The following is a 15,587-nucleotide window of genomic DNA, read 5'->3' as shown; positions in this document are numbered from 1 at the left end:
CATACTAGTTATATTTTTTTGTGGAGGAGTGACGCGAGAAAAGGGAACCGCGTTCCAAAAGCATAACAAATTATAGAATCAGTGAGCCTAACGTCAGTGTAGAGGAGTTTGGTGGAGGGGATTCTGAGGAATAGGATTTCCATTCATTTAGATAGACAAGGACTGATTAGGGATAGTCAACATGGCTTTGTGTGATGAAAATCATGTCTCATTGATTTGTTTGAGTATTTTGAAGATGTGACGAAGAAGAGTGAAGAAGACACTGTTGTATATATTGTTTACACAGACTTCAGCAAGGTGTTTAATAAGGTTCCCCATCGGAGATAGGTTACTAAGGTTAGATCACAAGGAATCCAGGGAAAGCTAACCAGTTGGAGACAAAATTGTCCTGAAGGCAACGGATTGTTTTCCAGACTGGAGGCCTGTCGCCAGCGGTATGCTGAAAAAATCAGTACTGAAAACATCGCTTTTCATCATGGATATAAATAACTTGGATGGGAATATCGGAGGCATGGTTATTAAGTTTGCAGATAACATCAAAATCATGGTGCAGTAGAAGATTCAGTGAAGTAGATTATCTCAGAGTACAACGGCACCGTTGACCATCAAAGAGCCAAGGACGGGGAGAGAAAGTTTAATTTAGATATTTATGAGGTTTTGCATTTCGGTAAGTTAAAGCAGGGTCGTGCCCTGGGGAATGTTGCTGAACAAAGTGATCTCCTGATGCCGGTTCATAGTTCATTGAAAGTGTAGTTGCAGGTAAACAGAGTGGTGAAAAATGCAGTTGGAATTCTTGCCTGAATCGGTCAGAACATAGAGTATAGATGTTGGGGTAGCATGTTGCGCTTGCACAGGGACGCTTGTGAGGCCACATTAATAATCCTGCGTACAATTTGGTTGGTTCTGCTAAAGGATTGATGTTGTTAAGCTGGAAAGGGTGCAGAAAACATTTATAATGGCTTTCTGGAACCTGAAGGATTCATCTACAGGGAGAGGATGAACAGGTTAAAGTTTTTTTTCCCCTGGACTGTCGGATGCTGAGGGGTGACATGAAAGTGGTTTATAAAATCATAAGGGGTTTGGTAGCCTGAATGGCCAAGGTCTTTTTCCCAGGGTCGGGGAGTCCACAAGTAGAGTCATAAGTTGAAGGTGACTGTTAAAGATTTAAAAGGGACCTTAGGGGTAAGTTTTTTCATGCAGAGCGTAGTACATGTACAGAAAGTGCTGTCAGAGAAAGTGATGGAAGCGGGTACAATTATATGTTTAAATATATCTGTACAGGAACATGAATAGGAATGGTTCAGAATGATATGAGCTAAATGCTGGTAAGTGGGACTAGGTCAGATTATGATATCTGGTCAGCACGGACGAGCTGGAATAAAGGATCTGTTCCCACGCTGTATGACTCTCGAATTGAATAAGAAGGACGAGGAAACATTCTGAAAAGGGTCTTTCAAGTGAAAATTCATTTCCCCAGAAGTTTGAGGAGCCTCTCTGATTACAAGAATTCAAAGCTGAGTTAGTTGAATATTTGACAGAGAAGTGAATCACGGATATTGGAATACAGACATTAAAGTGGGGTTGTCAACACAACCTGATCAGCCACAATCTTAGTGCCTGGTGGAAAAAGCTCGAAGTATCACATGACCCCCTCCAGCTCCTCAGTCTCATGTTTCTGTAATCCATTGAGCCCCTAAAACCTGCTAGACAGGAGCAGTTGGAGACCACTTGCTGCTGTAAACTGGTGCCAGAAATAGAGGCTGCCATTCAGTCCCTTAATGCTGTCACATACAATTTGGGGAGATTTGGAAAATGTAATTGGAAATCTCAGAATGATTATGGAAGAAAACGCTCATCTCTCGTTACAGAGCTGCCCCTCTCTGCAACTTGTGTGTCATTTAGTGGTCATGTTGCCGACCCAGATTCATTGTGAATACAGCCCCCATACCACACCAAGAGATGGCTCACAAGATTCTCTAGTCTCCCAGGCCACAGCATTCAAATAGACCTTCCAGGAAAATAACACCGCTAACCTTCCAATAACAGAATGTGAGAACATCAGAAACAAGAGTATGTTGTTCACCACCACCCCCCCCCCCCAAACAAGCCTGCCTTGCCCTTCACTAAGATCGTGACTGATGTGTTCCTAGTCTCAAATCCTCTTTAAAGTCCAAATCTTCATAACTCTCAACTCTCTGACAGGTCAAAATCCATCTCCAACCTCTCCAAACACATCCATCGAACACAGAACATTGAACAGTACAGCACAGTAAAGGCCCTCGACCCTTGATGTTGTACCACCCGGTTATCCTACTCTAAGATCAGAATTGCCTACATTCTTCCGTGCACTTTCTTCCATGTGCCTATCCAAGAATCTCCCACGTTTTCCTCACGTAATTGACTCTACACCCACCAGTCTCTGTGTGGAAAAAAACTTATCACTGACATCTCCCCTAAACCTTCCTTTAATTACCTTAAAATTATGGCCGATGGTGATAGACATTTCTGCCCTGGTGAAAAGTCTCTGGCTATTCACTCTCTCTTTGCCTCTCATCACCTTTTACACCTCTATCAAGTCCCCTCTCATTTTTCTTAATGTAAATGAGAAAAGCCCTAGCTCCTTCAACCTTTCTTCATAAGACCTGCCCTCCAGTCCAGCCAGCATTCTGGTAAATTTACTCTGCACTCTTTCTAAAGCTTCCTCATCCTTCCAATAATGGGATGATCAGAAGTGAACAAAATATACCAGGCGCGGTCTAACCAGGTCTCTACAGAGCTGCAGCATAACCACACTGCTCTTAAAGTCAATCTCCCTTCTAATGAAAGCTAACACACCATTCGCCTCCTTAACAACCCTATCAATTTAGGTAGCAACTTTGAGGTATCTATGGACATGGACGCCAAAATCCCTCTGTCCTTCCACACTGCCAGGAACCCTGCCTATAACCCTATATTCTGCAAATTTGAACTTTCAAAGGGAATTACTTCACGCTTTTCCAGCTTGAATTCCATTGGCCACTTCTTAGCCCAACTCTGCATTATCTTAATGTCCTGTTGCAACCTACAAAAGACCCGCAAACACCCTTGTAACACTTTACAAACCTTTGTGTCATCGGAAAACTTACTAACCCACCATCCCATTTCCTCATCCAAGTCAGTTATAAAAATCACAAAGAGAAGAGGTCCCAGAACTGATCCATGCGGAACACCACTTGTCGCTTTCAGAGATCTAACTCCCCTAACTCTCTGTGCAAGAGAATTCCTGACATTCACTATCCTATGTATGAAGGAAGCATTCTGTGCTTCTACACCATGACGTGTTAATATGAACAAAAGAGGAAACACGAGGGATTAGACAGAGCGACTGGCCCTGAACTCAAGGCAGTATTAGACTGTGGTTGACATCAAGGAGTCTGAGGAAAATCGCACTTAATAAGAATTGATTACGGTCTCTACACTGTTTGGAATCATTCACATTACAAGGGAAGATATTTATCATCAGTTTACATCAATTATCGCAGCCGTGGGGCATCACTGCAAGAGATTCTCAGGGTAGCTCCCTCAGCCCAGGCATCCCCAATTTGTCATCATAGAATCCTTAGAGCATGGAAGGAGGCCATTCAGCCCATTGAGTCCAAGCTGAGCAGAATTGGGGATATTCACTGACGTTTACATAGTTTTCAGAACAAGGTGACCCTGCTCAGCTATTGAAGCTGTGTCTATGTGCAACAAGACCTGGACATCATTCAAGATTGTGCTGTTAAAGTCTGGATAGCATTCATGTAACAGCACTGCTAGACACTGTACATTTCCACAGTAAAAGGTGCAGCTCATTCGACTCCTCAATCTGGGTTCACAAGAACATGTAGAAGTCATTCAACCAATCAAACTATTGGACAAGTTGTGTGATAGCTCATTCAGTCCCTTCTGCCAAATACACAGTAAGAGAAGGAATCTGCTCACTCCCTCACTTACATGGGATCAGAAAGAGAGTGTGTTGCAACTGGAGTTACTTACTGAGGGGCAGAAAGCGATAATTCACCTTCTCAAGTCACCAACCCAGGAACAGGAAGGTGTCAGAAATGCTCCAACTTCACAAACAAATGGAGCATGGACTAAACAGATAGACTGCACCACCTTGTTCCTCGTCCCTTAATTACTCTAATACATATGTGTAACTTTAACATGGTTTTCTGGCAGCAGTAATGAAGCCAACTTTTTATACTCATTCACCAAGGTGTCTTGCATCTCCAAGGGGTCAGAAGGTGTTGCAGAATTGTTAACTCTTTCATATTGATGGTATTGTGACTGCTGACAGGATTGTGTCCAAAGTGACATTCAATTCAGTGCAACACAGTAACTGTGTATTAAAATGTCAGGGTTCATTCAGAGCATGTACCTCTCTGTCAATAGACATGAGGGTTCTGCACAGGCATGTAAACTATCGGGAGTCAATCATCCAGTTAAAAATACGGAATTTTCACCTTATTCAGCTGTTTGGGATGTAATGAGTATTCGTCCATAGCCATCAAGGTTCAGCTTCTTATTCTGTCACAAGGCTACAGATTAAACACGGAGTTATGCCCTCTCTCCACATGGTGCCATCGTACCAGGGTTTAGTCCGTAGAAACTCCTTTGCATTGCCTTGGTGACAAAGAGATCATTATTGATAAAGCTGACCAAATGTGTACACAATGAAATAAAATACTCTCTCAACAAAATACACCATTAGGAAAGATATACTAACTCTGGTACTTCAATCATTTTGTACGAAAAGCCATATATCATTTACTTCCTGTCCCATATGCATTATGTTACTGATTTATAACCAAGGGCATTTAGGTCCTTTTCAACAACAGAACTTCCCAACCTCTCACCATTTAATAAATATAAATGAGAATCATAATATTTGTTGTACCCATCTGAATCATTTTATACGAAGCGAACAGTTATTTCCCAAGCACTGATCCTTCTGATACAACACAAGACTTCTACCCACAGAAAAAACACTACTCTCTTCATTTTTGCCAATTATCCAATTTTGATCCATTTGGTGTATTCCACCCCGACCTACCCATGGACTCTAACATTCCCCAATCACCAGCATTCAACCATGCCAAACTTTTTGTGAAAATTCAAATGCTCTACTCCCATTGATTCTCAGTTGTCGATATCACAACGGACAATCTCCACCACCTCCAGCAGGTTTGTCAAAGATAATTTCCCTTTCCTGAATCGAGGCTGACTCTACCATATCATATCATTATTCTCAAAGCGTCAGTTGTCACGTTCCTTATAAAGTGTTACAATGTGTTGCTCACAGCTGATGTAAAGCTATTTATTTTCCTGGTTGTCTTCTCCATCCTGTTATAAATATTTAGTTGAAAATCACACAACACCAGATTATAGTCCAACAGGTTGAATTGGAAGCACACTTGCTCTCAGAGCGTCGCTCCTTCATCAGGTGGTAGTGGAGGGCTCAATCCTAACACGCAGGATTTTTAGCAAAAATGTACAGTATGATGCAACTGAAATGATACTTCGAAACATTGACTGTCTGTTTAGCCTTTCATCTGTTAGAATACCGTGATAGTTTCAGTTCTTTCATGCATAAATCTCAAAACATTTTTTAAAAAGTTTCATTGTCTGATTAGCTGTTCACTATGGTGAAAGCTAGACAATATGTCGACGGTGTTGGCCCCCTGTGTTCTCTCTCTATGTCGTGACGCTTAGACGGTAACCATATGTTTGGGTCTCTCTGAATGGACGCAGCAGCTGATAACACAAACCCGGAAAAAGTGTCCATAGAACCTCTCTTTACTCTGTAATGACACGAGCAAGTCAAATCCTCACACACACGGTGCACCCATTTAGTGCTGAAAGTGTTTCTCTTCTTAGCGGAAAAAAACGTTACATCTCTCCACAGTCCCACACTCACAGTTCCTCTCTCCAAAGAAGCAGACGACAATGTAACATTACCTTTCTCTGTATCTCAGCAACTACAATGGCAGCACTTGCATTGCAGATGGAGTAGATCACCACACTTCGAAAAGAAGGGCAGAGGGAATATAATTCAGTTTAAACAGGGACACACCAAAATTAACATGATATTCAGGAAGATGTGACAAGGGGAAATCTGAGAATAAACTCCCATTTTATTTTCCTTCTGGTTCATCATCAGCAGTCCCTTTGTTCGCTTTGCATTTCTCTTTCACTCTTTATATGTTTTTTTCTCTCCTGATAGACGCTGTCATACTTGCTGAGATTCTCCAACGTTTTCAGACACTGGAGAATTTTATTTCAGATCTGCATCATTTACAGTTCCTTGGTTTATTTCACCTTTAATGCTGTTGTTTCACAGAATGTCTGCATCACTGGCAAGGGCAGCATTTGTCATCCATCACTAATTGCCGTTGACTGCGAGACCATTTGTTAAGTCCATATGGAGCTGATCTTTTTTTTGTCACACGCAGTTTCTTTACCAAAGGCTATCAGTGAAATAATAAAAGAAATCCTGATTGTTTATGGTTGCCGTTTGTAAAATGAGGTTTCATCCAGTGGTTGCCATTCAAATTTAAGATCTAACATCGGCTGTGGTAGGATTTGAAACAATGCATTTAAAGTCATAACTTGTGCCTGTGAATTCCATCTGAATTACACGGCCAGGGACATTATTACTCTGATATGAGGTCCCTATTATGAAATAACTGGAGAGACAAGAAAAGGTTTGTGGTCAAAATACTTGTAACTGGAAGAGTGGTCAGAAAAGGATTGGAGCCACAGAATATGAGGTTATGAAGGAGGCAGATGGTGGCTAATTCAGCAACAGCACTGAGGTAGAGTTGGAGACTGGGGATATTATAAAGATAAGGGTAGGCAGGTTTGATGACAGAGAGAATATAGTGTTATAAAACAGTTCAGAGAAAAGGGTAGACTCAACGGTCTGAACAGTCTTGTTCCTTCTTAGATGTTTATGAGTGAAGAGTCTGATATTGATTTTCACGAAGTGGAGTTTGTGACTGAAACTGAAGATAACAGTTTATGCATTTTTAATATATGAATAATCGAAATAGCAATAACCTTCACCATCGTTTATAGAATGGACAGAAATTTGCTTACCAGGAACACCAATAATAGCAAGGATGGGATAATACCCAGCTTGAATAATTCTCAGTACGGCTTCTATCCGCAACTCTATCCATGCCCAATCCTGAGAAAGCAAGTAAAGAATCGCAGATAAACTCATGTCCATTGTTGGAACATTCTAGTCTAAAACATTCAGATTCTGATCCATTGTTGGAACATTCCAGTTGAATACTGTCAGATTCTGAACCATTGTTGTAACATCCCAGTGTAATGTTCTCAGATTCTGATCCATTGTTGGAACATTCCAATCTACTGTTCTAAAATTGTCTTCCTCTACCTTTTTCTGTAGCTGCTGATTCCAATCACCTTAAGGATGGCACTGCCGCTGATACTCTGTGGTAACAGGTTGAAGAAAGCCCCTTATTAATAGAAGAGGAAAGCCTCCAGGGACACAGTTAGGATCCATGAAGGCTGACATCAATCACAGTCACCGAACAAACAGCTCAATTTAACCCCTTTCACAACAACCATGACAAATGGCAATAATACTTGGTCTTCCTGAGATGTTGATATCACTGTCGGTCTAATGGCACGTCACGAATTGTAAAGTTAGAGGTGAGGCAGAGAGATAATGCTTTGTCTTCACTAGCTCAGTGATTGTCCTCTCTTTTGGCAGGGTCGGAATTGCTAGGCTCCTGAGGCTGTGTCTGATTACCAGGCCTGCTGCATCTTTTGGCTTTATTTATTTCCATTTAACTTTGACATTTATCTTATCGACATTCCATTGCTTAGGTGGAGTTAGGCATTTTTGAGACCTACTACAGCTGTATAGACGGTGTAGATACAGTCTATTCCTTGTCGTCTTTGCAGCCGAGGCCTGGTCCTGTAGAGTGATGGTCAAACTCTCACTGAACAAGGATTCTTAGTTTTACCTTTCACCAATTATTGCTGGGGTCTCAGTAGGGGAGTAAGGCAGAAAATCTCTCCCGGCTGCTGCACACTCTGTGATGTCTCTCAGAAGTGTCTTTTGATGTTCATTCCTCCTGGATTGGAGAACTGCAGGTCAGACAATGTGCTTCCTCAATTGGTTTTTGGACAAGTTTGCAGTTCTAGGATGTTACCATTTTAGAGCAGTTACTGTTTAGTAATTAAATAACTTATTAATCTATTAAGTTTTCCAATAAATTACATTATTTCAAGTTACTTTTGTTGTTGTTTTTTTGCCTACAGCGTTTGAATAAATTGCGTTTTGCTTAATGTCAAACATTTTGACCAAACGAATTGCACCTGAAACACAGCACCTCACAATTACTTTTAAAATAAGAAAACGTTCGGGTCGAGACGACCTTCTTCATATATTATGAGAGGGGTCTTTTCGGGTCCATAATAAAATGGATAGATATTCATGTTTTAATTAGATAATTATTTAATGGACAATAGTTTCAGCAACACGGGGTTTGACAGCGGAATGCACCGAGTTGGATGAGTGATAACTCTGTCAGGAATTATATCAGATACACAATCCATATCACAGTTCCAGCCCAGATATAAGACCAGATAAGATATCTTCTCAGCACGGAGTACTGTGCAGACCAGGCTCAGTACAACTTAACAATCTGTCCAGGATGGAATACTGTGCAGCTCTCAGTAATCCACTAGCTATCTGTCTAACATGGGGAGCAGTACAGACCACACTGGTGCATTGATTAAGAAGCCTGGACAAAACGGTCTGTCTAGCATGGGTGATATGTAGCCCACACCGGTCTCTTCTTCTATAAACGTGGACAAGGTATCATGTTCAGTGTGGGGATCTGTATTGTGAATAACAGTGAATGCATCTGTTACCCTCCCACCATGCAGAGCTGTGTACATCACCCCATTGCATTGTTCAGTAACACTGTGTTAGATCCCTGCGCAGTGTGAAGAAACTAGCAACCCATGCTGGAAGTGACAGCATATGCAGCTCCCGTCCATTTACAGTTCCATACCTCCGCTGTGCAATGACAAGGGGTGTTGTGGGTGTGTAAATCACTGGCAGAGAGTGATGATAGAGGAATCAGTTAAAATACCTACAATCGAAAGCATCTTGTGAAAAAGAGATGGAGAGATTGAGAGACGACTTCATGGAAGATCACAGGTTTCAGAATGCTGAAATGAAGGTATTTCGAGATCATCCTACAACATGAGCCAGTAATTGCAGGAATGATGGGTGAATGAGACATTAGTGTCAGTTCAGATGATGCAGAAGTTTGGATAAGCATTTGTTCTGCTGCTTTGTAACTGGGAGTGATGTCAGCAGAGGTTATGACTCATTGGGCTGAATCGAACAATAGTTTGTCTCGATGCCATTTTCATTGAGTTTGACAGAGGGATTGTCTGTACGAGGCTGAGTTAGTTTCCTGGTGCTATCTTATGGAACTCACCTCATTAACTACCGCCCCACCCCATGGTGTCCCTCTCTTTCAATGGTGCTCCCTCTACTGCATGCAGCACTCTCTCTCGCTCTCTCTCTCTCTCTCTCTGCTTCCCCCTCACCTTTGCAATACTCCCACACGGCGATAGAATGTTCTGTAGAATTCCAATTATGGAATGTTCCAGACAACGTTCCACGTTGTTCCAATGGGCAGAAAAATGTCAGTGCCCCAATATGTAATACGTAACGGGAAGGAGTAGAGATGTGTGTTTTTAAAATCACATACTATTTAAATCCATCATGAGACCGTTCAACCATTTAAACGTGCGCTAGTATTAATAAGCTCGGGGGTGATCTGATTGTGCTCTGAGCTCCATCTTAGAGGAGCTTCAGACACTCAACCCCCTTGGGTTTATGTCACTGACCAGACGACACTCCAGAACTTTTACCCCGGTTTTCTTCAAGCACCTGTTCAAGGCCATTTCCCATGGAGGACGGACTCTCCTAACAATATATTCCACCAGCTTTATACGTCTATATAATGGTAAACACATTTTACACAGACATACTCTTATTTTTATGGTTATCAATATCGAATTACAATTAATAATTCTGGTTATTTCACTTGTCTCACTTTATTGTATTCAGCTGAAGACAGCTTCTAAACACTTTTCTCATTATAACATACAAATCATAGCAAAGAACATTTTTATCCTCAGCCATTATCTTGATCGTTCTCTGAATTGTACCGTTTTCCTTGTTATGAAAATTTCTATTGCCCTTTGTCTGTGCCTTTTTTCTGTACGTAGCAGTTACACAGTCTCCCACGCAGTTGGCTGGACGGCTGGTTAGCGATGCATCGGGAAACCAACAGCCCAGGTTCAATTCTCCACACTGACAGAGTTTACCATGAAGGGGACGGTCTCTCAACCTTACCCCATCACCCGAGGTGTGGTAACCCTCAGCGTAAACCACCACGACTGGTCTCTCTCTCTCTCTCTATTGACAGAGCAGCCCCATGGTCCTTTGGAACTGTATTGTATCACTGTTAACATTTTAAAATGTTATCCATGTCATCATTTCGTTTTGCCTTATAGTCCTGGATGTTGTGGAGCAGTGTTATTTTGGACCACTGTCAGCATTACCCCCACACTGTACATTCCTGCCCATTCCCCAAAAATCCATGAGTCCGTCGGTATTTATGTGGTCTGTGTCACAAAAAATTCAATATCTCTGCCTCCAATTACCTGCAAAAAAAAATTTATCAAAAACAAAATTAACGTCATATCTGTGTGTCAGAATTTTTTTGTGTCCTTACCTTAGAAAGGATATAATTACATTGGAAGCACTTCAGAGATGTTTCACTTCACTGCGATGAAGAGCTTATATTATGGAGGCTTGAACAGGTTGCTCTTGGAATGAGACATGATTTGGTTTAAACACACAAAACCTAGAGGAGAGTGGATCAGGTAAATACACACTGTGAGTTTGTATAGTCCAAACTTGTGTCATTTTCATAGAAATTCGACAATATTGAAGCACAACCTTCTGCCCATCGAGTGCACACTGACCCAACGAAAAGCATCCCAGACAGCCCTGCCCCATCCACGTAACCCAACTTTTCCCATGACTAACCCACCTAACCTACACATCCCTGGGCACAATGGGAAAACTGTCATGGCCGATCCACTCTAAGTTGCAAATCTTTAGATTGTGGGGAGAAACTGTAGCACTGGGAAGAAACCCACACAGACACTGGGTGAATGTTTAAACTCCACATAGAAGGTCGCCCAAGGTTGGAATTAAGGTCAGCTGCTTGGTGATGTGAAGCATCAGTGTTGAACACAGATCCACCATGATCCTCTGTGGCTTAAGAAAAATAACTGTGTGACTTGTTCCCGTTACTGAAGCTGACCCAGTCTGAGACTTTATCATCGGCCATATCACCAACCTGGTTACATTTAAAGTTTGTTGCGAGCAATGTAGGAGTGACACTAGAAAGGCAAACTGTTGACACCCTCCAATCTCAGTCAGAACCAGAGTGAGGAGAAATTCACAAAGTGGGATTTCATTCAAGTGTGAATTCTCTTTCCCAGAAGTTTGATAGCTGAATCTTTATTTTATATCGATGCTGGATTTGTCTGCTTTTCCATAGACAAGTGAGTCAGGGATAATGGTGCATGGAGAAAATACAGCAGCTGGGAACACACTGAGATGAGCCACGTCCTTAATTACTGGTAGAGTAGTGTCAAAGAGCCAAAAGGCCCAATCGTGTCTGTCAGCCCTATGCTCTGATGTTCCTTTCAGCCCTTGGGACCTGCTATAATGGGCCAGATCGTGGCCGTTCCAACGGTTCGGTGTAGTTTCAGAAATGGACTTGGAAAAATCAGGCTGAGTCAAGAAGTGACCCTATCACACCCCCACACCCCCAATCCCTCTTTCCAGGCCTCCCCACTTTGTAACTTCTGTTCCCCACTTGGGTTATGTTACAAACCCAGATTCGTTGTGGATACAGTCCCCATACCCCACCCAGTGTAAACTCAAACAAATTCTCGACTCTCCCTGAATGCAATGTTGTACAAAACGACTTCCAGGAAAATAACCAGTTACTTTCCAAAAGCATAACATAGGAATGAAAGAAATAGGAACAGCGGGTCTATTCGGCCCCTCAATCCTGCACTGTCATTCAATTATGGCTTGTCTACTCTAGGGCTCAACTCCACCTTCCTGCTAACGGCTTGTATCCTTCAACTCGCTGATATGTCAAAAACCATTCCACTCCATCTGCATATACATTCAGTGTCCCAGCTCCCCCCGCACCCAAGTCTCTGTGTTAGGGTATTCCAGATATTCACTACCTTCAGAAAGAAGACATTTTTTGCATCTCAGTTTGAATTTAGTATCCTTTATTCTTTACCTATAATCCCCAAATTCAACACTCTGGCGAAGAGAAGACCCATATTCTCTACATTTACCTTCAGCCCTCTCTGTATTTTGCACGTTTCAGTCACATCACCCACATTCATTTCAACCATAATGAATAATCGCCTCACCAATTTAGATGTACACAATAATTCAACTTTTGCAATCCAGGAACCCGCCTAATGAACCAACCTAGTTACTTGCTTCATCAGCATGCTGACTTTATGTTACATACACAGAAACACTCTAATCTCTTTGAACTGCTCCTTTTTTGGGAGTCATTTTCATTAAGTAACAGCCTTACTTTTGGTTCTCAGTGTCATCCACAAACTCGGATGTATACTGCACTCAGCTTGCACCGTCAGGCTGTCAGTATAGATGGTCAATAACTCATGCCATCGGATTGATATTTGTGGTACTCCACTTGATACATTTCATCATAAAGATCTATTAATCGTTACTCTCCAATTTCTATGTGTTAACCAATCGTCATTCCATCAAATATATTATCCGTCATATTATGAGCTCCTGTATTGTGTAAAAACCTTTATTTTATGATACCTTAAGGAAAATCTTTGGCAAGCCTCATGTCTACCAGTTCCCTTTCATCAAGTCCGCTTGTTACATTGTCAGGGGTATCCAGATAAACTTTGTATGATTTTTTACATATCCCCTTTCATAAAACCCTAACGATTCTGCTTGAAGCATTTCTAAATGCCCTGAAATTCCCTTCTTAATAACAAACTCTCGCAGATTCCCAACAATAATGGTGAAGCTAAATGGTTCCCAGCAATAATGGTTCAGTCTCCTCCTTTCTTAAAGACAGTCGCCACATTGGACGTACTCCAGTTTCGCTGTAACACTCCTGTAATCCAAAGAATTAGAGAATATTTTACACAGTGCCACCAGTCACTCTGTAACTACTTCCTTTAAAACCAGCTATGAATTTCTGCAGACCTGTCCCCGCTTACACTTCTCTATTTGTTTTAAAAAAACTTTGTCCCTTTTGTTCGAACGTCCCTACTAATACCATTTTGTTTTTAGTATTGAAATATTTACAGCGCCTCACCTTGTGAGGACTAATGTAAAATATTGGTGTAAATTATCTGCAAATTTCCTCTGGGCAATTCCCCCGTCACACCCTTCAGATATCCTCAATATACTTTCCTGACTTCATTTCCACAAAAAGTCACGCACTCATCCTGATTTATTTTGTTATAAACACAGAAAATCTCATGCTGCTTGGTTTTATATATCTTGCCAATTTACTTGCATCATATCTTTTATTTCTTTTTCCTCACTTTCTAGATTCATACAGCCATAATCGCCCACAAACAGACCCTTTGATTCAACTTGTCCATCCTGACCAGGTTTTCCTAACTAAACTAATTCCACCTGCTTGCACTTGGCCCAAATGCCTCTGTACATTTCCCATTAATATGTTTGTCCAACTGTCTTTTCAATATTGTAGCTGTAACTACCACTTTTCCTCTGACAGCTCATTCCATGCAAACGTCACCCTCTGCATGAAATGGTTGCTTCTTCGTCCCTTTTAAATCTTCCCCTTTCATCTTAAATCTATGTCCTCCATGTTTGAAATTCACTATTTTGTCAAAAAGACGTTGACTATGCAACCTATCCATGTCTCTCATGATTTTATACACTTTTTTTATTCATTTCACCCCTCAACCTCCTAGACGCAATCTGATATTAACTTCAAGACCAATCATTTAAAAATAATCACTAGAAATTTGAAACAATATTAAAAGCGAATGGTAAACAGCACACAGCCCCAAACATCATACTGTGATTTATTTTTCTCCATATGACATTACTAAGGCAGCATGAAACTCTTACTAGTGCCAATAAGAAGTCAAACACCTGATTTTTTTTTGTCTGAAGGGGGCGAAGGTCTCTACAGTGAAAACGTATCTCTGCCCAAATCTATGTAATGCCACATAGTCAACATTCTTCCTCTTGGTTTCCCTATTTGGTTGTGCCTTCTGTAGCTTGCACTCAGTATAGAGAACCCTTTTCCCCAACTCACATCTTAATTTAAACCCATTTAACATCATCTTCTCGTTCACCACTGATAAAAGCCCGATTTATCTTTTGCCACACCCTCTTTACACTGTCATCCATCCCCCACCTCTGACAAAGGAATAAAAAGCCCATTTTCCAATCATTTGCAATTCTGAACAAGTGTCAGACTGGACTTGAAACGCTAATTCTCTTTCTATGTCTCTGCAATGCTGCCAGACCTGCTGAGTTTCTCCAGAATAGGCACAGCACAAATTTTCAATTAAACAAACAACTATGGATACTGGAAATAAAAAGACAAAAAACGCTGTAGGATCTGGGAACTTAGTAGAAGGGATACTTAAACGAAAGATTAACTCTGCATTCACTCCTGAATATGCTGCCAGACCTGCATAGTTTGTTCAGCAATTTGTTTTTGAAAAAGTTCCAAAATTGTGTGTCAAAGCTGCTCATACGCCCTGTTCAGCATGGACTTCCATACACCAGGAAGTGAACGATAACACAACGTGCACAAAGTCCTTGGTTCCATAAGTTTGGCATCACTGATACTATAGAGCTCTTAATCATGGTCAGGGCGAAAAACAGAGGGAAACACATTCACTTCAAATACAGAAGATGGCATTATAGGAAAGGAAAAAATCAGATGAATATGTTAAAGTGTTTGAGTAATGTAACAAATTGGAGGCGTGACACCCGGGAGAAACCCTCAGCAGAATGAGTATATGAAAATGGAAGTGTTACCACATCAGAAACATAGGACACTGTGTACAGGGCTGATGGGTGAATGGGTCTCGATGTGAACTGCGGGACGGTCAGGGGAATGGAATCACAGATATTGCAGTGAACTGGTCCTATCATGTGATGCTGCGGACAGCAGCAACAGCAGAAGCAGCATTGTAATTAATCACAATCTGTAACTGTTTACCCAGGATAATCCACCAGTCTACCATGAGCATCAAGCTAATCGATTGTTCAGTGACGAATGTGGGTGAACGTGCTAGAGTCAGAATCATGTGTATCTAAACGTAATGCTAACCCAATAAAGCTACCGCAATTGACTGGTTGGATTCCAGACATCAGGGCTAACATCTGGGAGTGAGGGAGATGTTAGTCCAAGACTAACAGA

This window comes from Hemiscyllium ocellatum, chromosome 29, assembly GCF_020745735.1.
Source record: "Hemiscyllium ocellatum isolate sHemOce1 chromosome 29, sHemOce1.pat.X.cur, whole genome shotgun sequence".
In the NCBI taxonomy this organism is placed as follows: Eukaryota; Metazoa; Chordata; class Chondrichthyes; order Orectolobiformes; family Hemiscylliidae; genus Hemiscyllium; species Hemiscyllium ocellatum.
This window is presented reverse-complemented; position numbering follows the sequence as displayed.